Here is a 12,250-nt window from a genome sequence, read left to right on the forward strand (position 1 = left end):
AAGGGACCAGGATAGAGGCGGGTCTACTTCAGCTGGAATGTGTGAGTTTTTGACCTAATGTAGGACAGATTTCACAACTCAAGTCCAGGTGATTCTGAGAGTATTGTCATTAAAGCTAGGGATAGGGAAACAAATGAAAGTCTTAACACAGATGAGGCAAGATGCCAGCAACAGGAGTGAGCGTAGACTGGGCTGCCAGACTCGGGAAGGGAGCCACAGTAACAGAAGTGAGCCTGCTCTCTTTCTCTTTCAGCCCCACGGGCTCTGGGGGCCACAGGCTTCCGTGCAGATATGGCCAAATCCAAGAACCAAACCATGCACAACCAGTCCTAAGAATGGCACAGAAATGGCATCAAGAAACCCCCATCACAAAGATATGAATCTCTTACTGGGGTGGATCCCAAGTTCCTGAGCAACACGCACTCTGCCAAGAAGCACAACAAGAAGGGCCTGAAGAAGATGCAGGCCAACGATGCCAAGGTCATCTCACATGCTGAGAGTATCGAGGTCCTCATAAAGCCCAGGGAGGTCAAACCCAAGATCCTAAAGGGCAGCACTCACAAGTTCCATCAACTTGCCTACATCACTCACCCCAAGAAACCTGCTCGTGCCCACATAGCCAAGGGCCTCAGGCTCTGCCAGCCAAAGTCCAAGGCCAAAGCTCAAACCAAGTCCCAGGCTGTGGCTGCAGCTCAGGCTCAGGTTCAGGCTCAGGCTCTGACTCAGGCTCCCAAAGGTGCCTAGGCCCCCATGAAGGCTCCACAGTAGAGGTCTCTGTCTGCCAATGTGAGGATGGAAGGATTGGTGTGCCTCCTGGGCTGCTTTCTGCGTGGAGCTGGTGTCCTCCTGTGCTATTTGTATAAATGAACCTGAGGAAGTGAGCCACGCTGGGCTGCGTGGACTCAGGAAATGAAGTTACAGAGGCAAAAGGAGGGCCCTTGGATACAGATTCAGGGGCTTAGCCTGGGAGGAGCTGCAACTGCCCGCTGCTTCCCGGTTGCAAGTCTCATGGGCACCCTTAATGCTTAGGAGGAAGAAAGCAAAGATACACGCCTGAGGAAACAAGAGGTCACAGTTGTGCTCAAGAAAGAGCCTGCACTGGGTCTTTTGTCTTGAGGGTTCTTATCTGTTTTCTCAAGGTGGGAATTTTAAGGGAGGTCTCAGGGGAGGGTCTCAACAGAATATTCAACAGCTTTCCAGGTATGTCCTTTAATATGCTGATGCATCAAAATGAGCATATAGGGGAGTTTGAGATCACTCTCTAGTCAGCTTCACTGCTTTACTTTTATGTTGGATTTGTCTGGCTCTGATGGTTTGTTGTTGCTGTTGTTGTTATTTATTCTAGGGTTTGGCTGGCACTAATGGCAGCAACTGGATCTCTGTTCTCTATCTCCTTGACTAGGGTGACTTAAGCTACTGACTCTCTGGTGGGGGAGGAGAGGTGTAAACCACCTGATCCTAGGCGTCCTTGGTTGGGGAAGACAAGAGCTTGCAGTTTATTAGTAGGCTGCTAATTGCTGGGCCTTGTTTAACTATTTTGTCTCAGTTTCCCTCACTCCACTTGCCAGGGAATTCTTCTAGCTTCTTATTATCCTGCTCGTAACCATCTGATAGACCAGGCGGAAAGAAACGGGCACCATAGATTATGCTGGAAAGAAGACAAAGCCAGACAGAAGCATTTTTAATCCTAAAACAAGCAATTATTGATTTCCTGTTGGAGGTAAACACATCCTACCAGAGCAAGTGTGAGACTAATGCCACTCAGATTTTTTTTTCCTTTTTTTGCCTTCCTTTAATCTTCAGTTCTAGTTTCAGGTTAATGCCGAATTTAAATCTCTCAGCCTCTGGACCCCCCTGCGCCCCTAGACAGTTGTTTCTTGGACAGCCAGGAGGACTGAGGAGGTCCCTCAAAGGATGGGAGATGCTGAAGATTTGCCCCCCAGCCCCAAATATCCACCATAAACCTTCATGAACTGTGGCAACTGAATTGTCTAAGTTTATCCTGAATTATGTCTTGGTAAAGTTCATCTTTGTTTTCAGTTTGTCTTTCTGAAAGCACAAATGTTGAGCCTGAGGTACAGCCCCCTGCTCTCTGAACCCTCTGCATTCTTACTGCCACACCCATCGGACGGGACACCCATGGGACCATGGGACGGGACGGCCCTCGCCCCGCACGCCTAGGGCAATGGGCCCTCTCTTGGGGAAAAACACGGAGCTGTTTTATTCTTTAAGGAACTAAATCAGAGAAGATTGCCCTGGTCCAGTGAATCCAAATTTTGACGTGTTGTTTTTAAGTCCGCCCCCTTTAACTCTTCATAACCCAGCTATAAGTTCATGTTTATTGTATATCTTTTTGTCTGCATCGTCTTATGACTATATAACGTTTACCCTGACAAGCTCATAAAGAATGTTAAGGTTGATACTTGCTGGTCTTAGTAGAAATGAATCAAAATCCATCTGTTCCCGTCCCAGCCTGGACAATTTCATTACCGCTAAACCAGGGATTATAGGATTCTTACTTTTTTTTTCCAACGCAGCACAGCTGATTGAGAAACAATGATTAAAGCTGCTTTACTTTAAGGAAGATTGTTTCCAATCTTCTCTCCTTGCAAAGCAGAGAAGATGAAAGCATCTTGATCCTGAAATATTTATATCCAAGGCTAGGAATCTGTGTCGGAGCCATGATGAACGACTGAACCAAAGACTTTTTATTTTGAAGTTATATTTCTTATCTTTACACTTACTTTCCCCACAAGCTGGAGGGAATAAGCCCAAAATACTTTCACTGCCTCCTACCCCAGGTAGATTTTTCTACCTCTGCTTAACTGTAAACTCAACGTGGCATAATAAAGAGACCCAAAGAGGAAGATTGCCTTTCTGACACCGACTATTTACAGGGATAAATATCAGTAATCCTTATGTGGCCGCAGGATGCTGCTTTCAAAGGAATGCGGAACGCAAATTAGGGGGGATGCGTTTAAGCCTCCCACCAGGAGGTACCTTGATCAGGGATTCAGGAAATCTGAAGAATTAGAAGTGATTACTGGAGAGTAATTCTGGATTTAACCAGCCTCAGACGGTGCTAAAATTAGCTATTCTGTCTTTTTAAAATCTAGTTTCCATACATTTCCCCTTCTGTGCACACCATTGAATGAGCTTTGACAAATGTATACACTCAGAGAACCATCACTCCAATCAAGTTCTAGAACATCCCATATGCTTAAGTTGCTCATGCGGCTGTTTTTAAACCAAAAGAGAATTATATGTGGCCCTCTGCTACTAGGAATGGACTCTCCTCTCAATTCCAAAAGGAATAAAGTGAAGCCTGCCAGCCAGTTCCCTGCGGAGCCAAATGCCTTTTGAAACCAGTTCACGTCCAGGGCCTGTTAACAACACAACACAAGAAGGAATTGATCCTGACGGGCAGGCAGAGGGGCCAGCCTCTCGGCCCAAACTCAGCTTAGAAACACAACGGGTCCCTGGGACCTCGGCTGACGCCGGGGACGGGGTGCCTTTCATCTGAAACGGGAAATTGAATGAGGCAAGGCCAATCTGGGCCAGCCGCTGGGTGAGATTGTTTGGGGATTTTTAAAGACCCTAACTTCTACATGGACATTAAAACCAATGTCAGCGGACCCAGAAACTGTCCTCTGTGCTTGACATCCCCTCTCCCCCACCAGGTCCTGTGCAGCTGGAAGTCAGGTACCTGCCTTTACCCCAGCCCACAGGACACTCACCTCAGGTGGCTTCCCATGTAGCAGGGGTCTTGCTGCATAAAAGGAGAATTATAAACTACTCATCCTTAGAAATTTTGAAGGGAATACAGATAAAGTCAAAGGAGTGGAAAATTATCTTTACTTCATTCAGTAACTGGGTGCTCGGGGACCTCGTTCAAAAACTAAGTGAGAGTATATGAGATGACTGTAAAGTATAATAAAAAGAGCTGAGCCCTGGCCCAGAGTTCAGTTGTTGGAGCATCATCCTGTGCACCAAAGGGTTGTGGGTTCGATTACTGGTCAGGGCACAAACCCAGGTTGTGGGTTTGATCCCTGGGTCGTGATGCATTCGGGAGGCAACCAATCAATGTTTCTCTCTCACATCAATGTATCTATCTCTCCCTCTCTCTCCCTTCCTCTCTGTCTAAAATGAATAAAAACATATCCTCAGGTGAGAATTTAAAAAAAAAAAAAAAGGCTGTATTACGGAGGTTGTTTCTCCTGGTTTGTTTTTATAACTACAAGTTCTGTACTGACCAATTTCATCATCACCCTATTGTGCACCACAGCGGAGTAGGCACCAAACTCAGCCTGGGTTCAAACCCCAATTCTGCCACATGTTGAGGGTGACTTTGAACAAGATTTGCTTCTCTGTACTTCTGATACCGTTGTAATTAGATAGTTATTAGTAATAGGAAAAGAGTAAAGGGGAGGCCAGACATTATAGGCATGGCCACCTGGGCAGCTTCACCAGGAAGCTGCAACTTCACACTCCCCAGGGAACACTGGCCCATCCCTACAGACCTCTGGGGGAAGGGGTCCAACAAAGGGGAGGCGACGCATGCCCAGTAAAGTTGGGGTGACATAGGGAAGGTGCTTGCCTGTCAGTTACATATGGGAACAGAAATCATTGGCCAGAATGGGCATGGCCACTGCAAGCTCATGAAAATTTGGGAATACATAATCCTCTAAACAAAGGAGTTCTCTCTCTTGTTGCTCTTGCCTCCTGGCTCATGGGGCTCTTTCGCTCCTGCTTCCTTGTGTTCACCTGTATGGCCCACGGCCATGGGGACCCCACACGCAATGGACTGATGGACTGCAGCGGGAAACACAAGCTAAGCTAGCCTGATGCTGGCCTGGACCTGCCTCCAACATGGAAAGGAAACTCTGGATGCAGGTTCTGATTTTAAGTCTACTGATGTCCCAGCTGCACTTCTTTTATGACTGGACTAAGGGAGATGGGACTTTGGAAACTCAGCGGTGTGATCCACAGAAATAAAGCCTTTGCCATATCACATCCTCCCATGGAGGCCTCCAGAAATGCTTATTCCTGTGGCACCTCAAGAACCCCACTTCCACGAGCAAGTGGGGCAGATGAGGAGGCCCTCTGCTGTCCTGGAACACTTCCAGCTCCCCCTCTTTAGAGTGGGAGCAGCAGCAGCTCAGGGGGCAGCGAGCCTTTTCTGTAAGAGCCAGACAGCCGCAGCCTCTGTCACTGTAGTGAGAAAGCAGCCACAGCCAGTATCTAACGAATGGGTGTGGCTGTGTCCCAATCAAATTTCATTTACGGAGACTGAGATTGGAATCTCATATACTTTTTATAAGACTTCATTTTTTGGAGCAGTTTTAGGTTTACAACAAAATCGAGAAGAAGGTAGAGAAATGTCCCATTTAGCCCCTGACCCCACACACGCACAGCCTCCCCCTTATCAACATCATTCACCAGAGCGGTACATTTTTACCGAGGTTGAACCTGCATGGACACATCCTATCAGCCGGCGTCCATAGTTTACCATAGTTCACTCACAGTGCTGCAGAGTCTACGGGTTTGGAGAAATGTAAGATGACCAGTATCCACCACGATAGTGTCACACAGAGCATTTCACTCCCCTAAACCTCCTCTGTGCTCTGCCTGTTTCTCCTGCCTCCTTACCCCTGGGAACCACTGATCTTCTCACTGGCTTCACAGTTTTGCCTTTTCCAGAATGTCACGTAGGTGGAATCATCCAACATGAAGCCGTTTCACTTAGACTTCTTCCACTTAGTGATGTGCATTTAAGGTTCCTCCACGTCTCCTGTGCCCTGACAGCTCACTTCTTTTGGGGGCTGAATAATATTCCATTGTCTGGGTGTGCCGCAGTCATTAACTGAAGGACATCTTGGTTCCAAGATGTGCCAGTTATGACGAAAGCAGCTGTAAACATCCTTGTGCACAGTTTTGGGTGGACATAAATTTTCACCTCCTTTGGGTAAATATAAAAAAGCTCAATTGCTGGGTCACATGGTGAGAGTGTGTTAGTTTTGTAAGAAACACCCAAACTCTTTCAAAGTGGCTGCACCATTCTGCATTCCCACGGTGATTAGCGAGAGTCTTTGTTGAGCCACATCCCCATCGGCATTTGGTGTTGTCAGGGTCTGAATTTTAGCCATGCTAATAGGTGTGTAGTGGTATCTCTTTGTTGTTTTAATGTGCATTTCCTGATGATATAAGATGTGGAGCATCTTTTCATATGCTTATTTGCCTTCTGTATATTATCTTTGGTGAGGTGTCTATTAAGGCCTTTGACCCATTTTTTAATTGGGTTGTTTGTTTTCTTATTGTTGAGTTTTAAGTTCTTTGTACATTTGGGTTAACAGTCCTGTATCAGGTACCTTTGCTGAATCTCATATAATTTTCAGGTGTCAAAAAATACTCTTCTTTTGATTTTTTTTAACCACTTAAAAACTATAAACAACATTCTTAGCTCACAGGTTGCAGAAAAACAGGTGGTGGCCAAATTTGGCCCACAAGCCATAGTTTGCCAACTCCTAAGTCAGCTCATAGGGTTGAGTATTCACACAATCAAAACTCTCAGAGCAGAGCCTGGCCCAGCATCAGCGCCACTTTCCTGTTCAAATTGATTGTAATGAATATTACACTCTTCAAGGCTCTTGTATCAGTAATACTTCCAGAAAGTTGGCCTTGTGGGCTTCTAGTTTTCAGAAAAAGATAAGAAATCCTAAGAGAGAAAGTGATCTTTGTTTCTTCCTCCAACGTCTAGGAAAGATACAGTGAACACTGTCTCCAGATATGGATCCAACATATAAAGTGCGACATTGTATAGATCCTATCACTTGAGGAATGATTTTTTAAAAGCCATTGCTGTCCATTTTGTACATTAAATCCCACAAAGAGATTTATTTACAACATTAAATCATTTCCTTGCTGCATGGCTATATATTTAACTATTAAAATATTCATCACATACTCTAAGAACCTAACACCAAGTGTTTTATGACTTCTTAAAGGGTGGCTTCTTTCAAAAAATCACTCAAATGGGGATGTCAGTTTCCAAGTGGGCTAATAAAGAGTGGTCCATTGTCAAATATCAAAGGAAATAAATCAGAGACCATTGCTACCAGACACGGATTGATTAAACACAAATGCATGTGATGACCAAAGCTGTGGGTTGGGGAGGTAGGGATGAGATGTGGGGAGGAAGCTGAGGCAACATTTGTTTGTTTGTTTCCCTTGTATGAGAAACACACTATCGTCTAAGACACTGGTTCTCAATAGTGGGTGATTAGGACCCCACCAGACAGTTGGCAATGTCTGTAGACCTTTCTGGTTGCCACAACTGAGCTGCAGGGTGGGAGTTGCTACTGGCATCTAGTGGGTAGAGACCAGAGATGCTGCTAAATATCCTACAATGCACGGCACAACCCCCCATAACAAGGAATTTTCTGACCCCAAACAGTCAATATTGCTGAGGCTGAGAAACCCTAGTCTATGGGAATCCACCACACATCTCACTTTATTTTGCTTTTACTTTGAATTGACTGTTACAAGCACACATCAAACAACTAGGGATAAATGCTGGAAAGCATTCCTCGCTGTGTTTCTATTAAGGATCACAGTTCAGTTTGAACTCTCCATCCACCCACTTTTAAAAAGGCATCATGATGGAAAATTACAAGATTAGTGTTCATTTAAATTTTACAAATTAATTCAATTACCCTGAAGAAAACTGGTACCAGATCATCAGATTGCTGAGCACCTAATGCTAATTCTGTGATTCAGCTTACTAAAGAGGTGATGTGATGAATTAACAGCCAGCGGCTGTAGCTAACACCTATCCCTGAGCCGCCCAGGGACGTCTACCTACTGTACCAATTCGGATCCAATTCTACTCCTTGTTCTCGACCAAAATAAATCTGCTCAGTTTCCTTAAGTACATAAGGCCATTTTTACACCAACACAAGGTGAAAGAAGAGATGAAAATGAAATTCTATCCTTTTACAAAGAATCAAAACAATAAATAAGCAGGAGAACTGATAAAAAGCTTCCAAATTAATTTACAGAGAGTCAGAGTAATTCTAATTGATCTTAGTGTAATTTAAAAGTGTAAGTATACTAATTAACATTATATATTAACACTTTTAAAAAAATTGAAATATCAGTTTAAAACCTTTTTACAATAAAACTCTATTTAAACTGTATTTGTAGAGTGCTTTATAATTCCATTTAAATTCATCTATGTTTGTAGAGTGCTTTAATCTGTGAAGTGCATTCACATAGATTTTCTCACTTGAGCCCTAAAATAATTCTGAGATGGCAGATGTTCCCATCCTTGACTTAAGAGGAGAGCCAGGTTGTAGTCCGGTGTATAAGTCCCTTTGGCTTAACACTCGACCGAAGACACTGCGCCACAAAGCCGAGTCAGGAGGGACAAACAACTGCTCCGATTCCCTGCTGCTAACTAAGCAGCCCTAAAGCTCAGGGGCGTCACACACCAAGCATTTCATTGTCTCCCACCTCAGCTGAGGGGCGCTCCTGCTCCACGGGGTGTGGCTGGGGCCACAGGGGTCGCTCTGCGGCATTCAGGGGCAGCTGGCTCAGAGGCCTTGGTGGGACCTGGGGAAGGTGGGGCCCAGCAGGGCCTCTGTCCCGCTTCCTGCTGCCTCAGGGCCTCTCCCCAGGTGTGTCCAGCAGGGTAGTCAGACATCTCCCATGGTAGCCAAGAGCGAGCCCTCTGAGGGACAGAAATCAGAAGCTGCCACTCTTTCAATGCCTGGCGCCGTCCCTGCCACTGAGATTTAAGAAGTGAGGGGAGGGGGAGGAGAGACCCCACCTCTAGATGAGAGGAACGGCAAGACTATGGCCATCTTTGATCTGCCAAAGGAGCCAACTGAAATGCTGAGCTACAACCCAATGACTGACAACTTCCTTGACCTTAGGAGTGGTTCTCCCCCAAAAAACTAATGATATCGGGGAAGCTGCAACCTAGAGAGCTGATGTCAGCAGGGCTTGGCCCCCGTGTGCCCACCTGTGTTCTCTGTTGACTGACTGCTGTTTCTGATCCTATTGATTCCCAAGGCTTCAACCACTTCTGTGCCAGTGGCATCGCTTCTCCTAAGCTCCAAGACTCCTGCACCACCAGGTACCTTCAGATGGATACCTCAAGGCACCCTGAACTCAGTACATCCAAAATGGAACCGGTCATCCTTCCTCCACAACCTGCCTTCGCCATTGCAAGTGATACGATCGGCTGCCCTGTTTCCAGATCCACATCCTGAGTATGACCCTTGACTTCTCCTTCAGCCTCGCCTCCTGCATTAAACGACCTCATGTCCTGTAGAGTCTAACCCTTGACTTCTCCTTCACCCTCACCTCCTGCATTAAAAGACCTCATGTCCTGTAGAGTCTAACCCTTGACCTCTCCTTCACCCTCACCCCTGCGTTAAGCTGACCTCACGTCCTGCAGAGTCTAACTCCTAACCCCGCCCTCCCTGCACCCTCACTGCCCTGTCCTAGCTCTTGGACTCCTGCACCCCTCCTTCCTCCCCTGCCTCCTGTCTTGTTCCCATACAATCCAGAGTGACCTGTCTAAAATTCAAACACAATTATGTCACTTCACATTTTAGTTGGGAGGCACACTGTTGAGGATAAAATTCAAACTCTCAAATGTAACTTTGTTCTTGTGCAATTTGATTTGAAGACACCAAATGCCCTCCTGCCCCAACGTGCTGCTCCCACCAGCATTCAATAAAATGTCCCTGCTCTCCATTCCTGCCAGGAAAGGCATCTGGAGTCCCTATTGTTTTGGGTTTTGTTTGGTTTTTGGTTTTTAACATTTCTTAAATTGATTTTTAGAGAGAGAGAAACATCACATGAGAGTGTAACATCGATCCATCGGAGGGGATGACTCCCAACCAGCGGAGCCGCACGAGCCAGGGCTGGGGTCTCTGCTAACTGCAAATGGCATCTAAGAGGATTCGCCCCAATTAACTCTTTATCAGCCACTCATTCCCACTTAACACTTTAACTCCTTTATTGAGGTTCATTCATCAAAGTATCTCTGTGGCTATTTAATCCTTTGGGGTCACAGGATAGGTAAGTTATGGAAAAGCAAGGGTTGTCTAGGTTACTGCCGGGAGCCACTTCTGATGCATAAAAATTAAAATAATTGGCTGATGTACATAAAATATTCATGACTCTGGAGAGGTTCTGTATTGTGAAATTATCCTGTTTGCCAGTTTTGGATGAATTAGACACTGACTGACATCAGTGAGGAAATAAAGAAGGTGTCCAATGAACAGAATGGGGGTGTAGCCACTTTAGATCCAAAATTTCAAAATCACCTGGTAATCACCTGACCGTCTTCATTTGATAAGAGGAGCATAGCTAGAGACCCAATCAAGTTCCCAAAAATTAAATTCCAAGGAATGACTTACATGCATTGGTCACATCAATTTGCATTATTGATCATTGCTGGAAATTAAGGTCCATCAGGCAAGACTTAAAAATTGTTTCCATATATAGCTCAACTTCTCCTTTGCAATAGCATTTATTACTGTGACGCGACCTAACCTTTACTAGAATTTTTGAAACTCAAGTCCTGCGTGTCCTCCTCACCTGCCTTCCACTGATGCTCCACTTCTCCAGGTTCTCAGCCTGCTGCCGATGGTGAAACCACTGTGGAAAACAACTTGGTGATTCCTCAAAAAGCACCACCACGTGGCCCCACCGTCCCAATACCCAGGCCTCACTCTCCAAGGGCCGGGGCTGCTGCCGTTTCTGCTGATGCTCCCTCTTCATGTATCTTCCGCGTCGCTCGTTTTTTCCTGACAAACCTGCCACATTTCCCATCTTCTTTCCCAGCAGCCCCTTAAGCCCCTACACTTTATCCCTCAACTTTCCAAAGCTCCCTGTGTCATTGGCCTATAAGATCTGAATTCCAGTGGTGATAATGACAGTGACAACGAGTTAACATTTTCTTCACTTTGATATTGTTATCACAAACTTTCCCCTGGAATCCTCACAATGCATTGCAATGTCTATATATCATTAAATCTCTTTTACAGAACAGGAAACTAAGGCTCAGAGAGGTCAAATAATTTTGCTGAGGTTGTACTATTAATCAATATTTTACAAAGATGTTCTAATAATGCTGAACCTGAAAATTAAAATGATTAGGACCTCCCAGCCGGTGCGGCTCAGTAGTTGAGTATTGACCCATGAACCAGGAGGAGGTCGCGGATTCGATTCCCGGTCAGGGCCCACGCCCGGGTTGCAGGCTCAGTCCCCAGTAGCGGGCGTGCAGGAGGCAGCCGACTGAGGATTCTCTTTTTCATCGTTGATGTTTCTATCTCCCTCTCCCTTCCTCTAAAATCAATAAAAACATATTTTTAAAAATTGATTAGGACCAATCACTCAAAGTCATTTTTATACACTAAAGTATTCATGAGTAAAATGATTCGATGTCAAAGATTTGCTGCTACACAATCCAGTACCGGAAGGACGGGTGTGGCAGGAACAGCGCTGCGAGTGCCTGAGGGGGACAGGACACTCGACAGCTCCCTCTGCTATTGTGTATACTTGAAACTCACCAGATAAAAAGGTGGGGTTGTTTAATGTCATTTTTTAATACAATTACAGACAACCTAAGCCTACTGATCAGGACAGCCATTCAGAGTTTGTAGATAATTTCAAAATATTCTGTAATGCTTTCAGGTTAAAAACACATAATATGGGGTCACGGGGAGCACACTTGAGCTCTAGATGCGCATGTCTCATCCTTGCCATGCAAGTGAGTTTCCCTAGACTCTGTACATGCACTGCCTCCTGGAAGAAACAATTCCGCGGGCGCTGAGTCCGACCGCGCGGCGGGCCCGTTTGGTTAACCCGGGCAGCCTTGTTCACTTAACCTTGCTTGGGAAGTGACGGCCGCTTGGGCTGTCTAAGTAACGTTTGCCGGGGCTCCTTTACTGGGCCTGTTCAATCAAAACAACAGTTCCTGGTGCGTGGTCCAGCCAGGATCTTTGTCACAAGTGTCACAGAGCAGAACTGCCCCCGCATGTGAAACAGATCAGCCACGTGCGCTCTTCCTTGGCGTTTCTGCGCCAAAGCTGCTCCACAGCGCTACCTCCGAGGCCCTCCGCCAGCTTGCACAGCCAGTGTTGGGCTGGGGGAAGCTGGATGCTCGAATGTCTGCAGAAGGCTTAGATGCAAAGGGCGCATTTCTGGGTGAAAATTCATCAGTATGTCATCAACT

At 45.8% G+C, this 12,250-nt stretch overlaps 1 pseudogene; it reads left to right on the forward strand.

Moving 5' to 3' along the window:
* Positions 1-291: 291 nt before the first annotated feature.
* On the forward strand, positions 292-790 carry LOC107530419 (large ribosomal subunit protein eL29-like; annotated as a pseudogene).
* Positions 791-12,250: the final 11,460 nt, after the last annotated feature.

This window comes from Miniopterus natalensis, chromosome 15 (genome assembly GCF_054644295.1).
Source record: "Miniopterus natalensis isolate mMinNat1 chromosome 15, mMinNat1.hap1, whole genome shotgun sequence".
NCBI lineage: Eukaryota > Metazoa > Chordata > Mammalia > Chiroptera > Miniopteridae > Miniopterus > Miniopterus natalensis.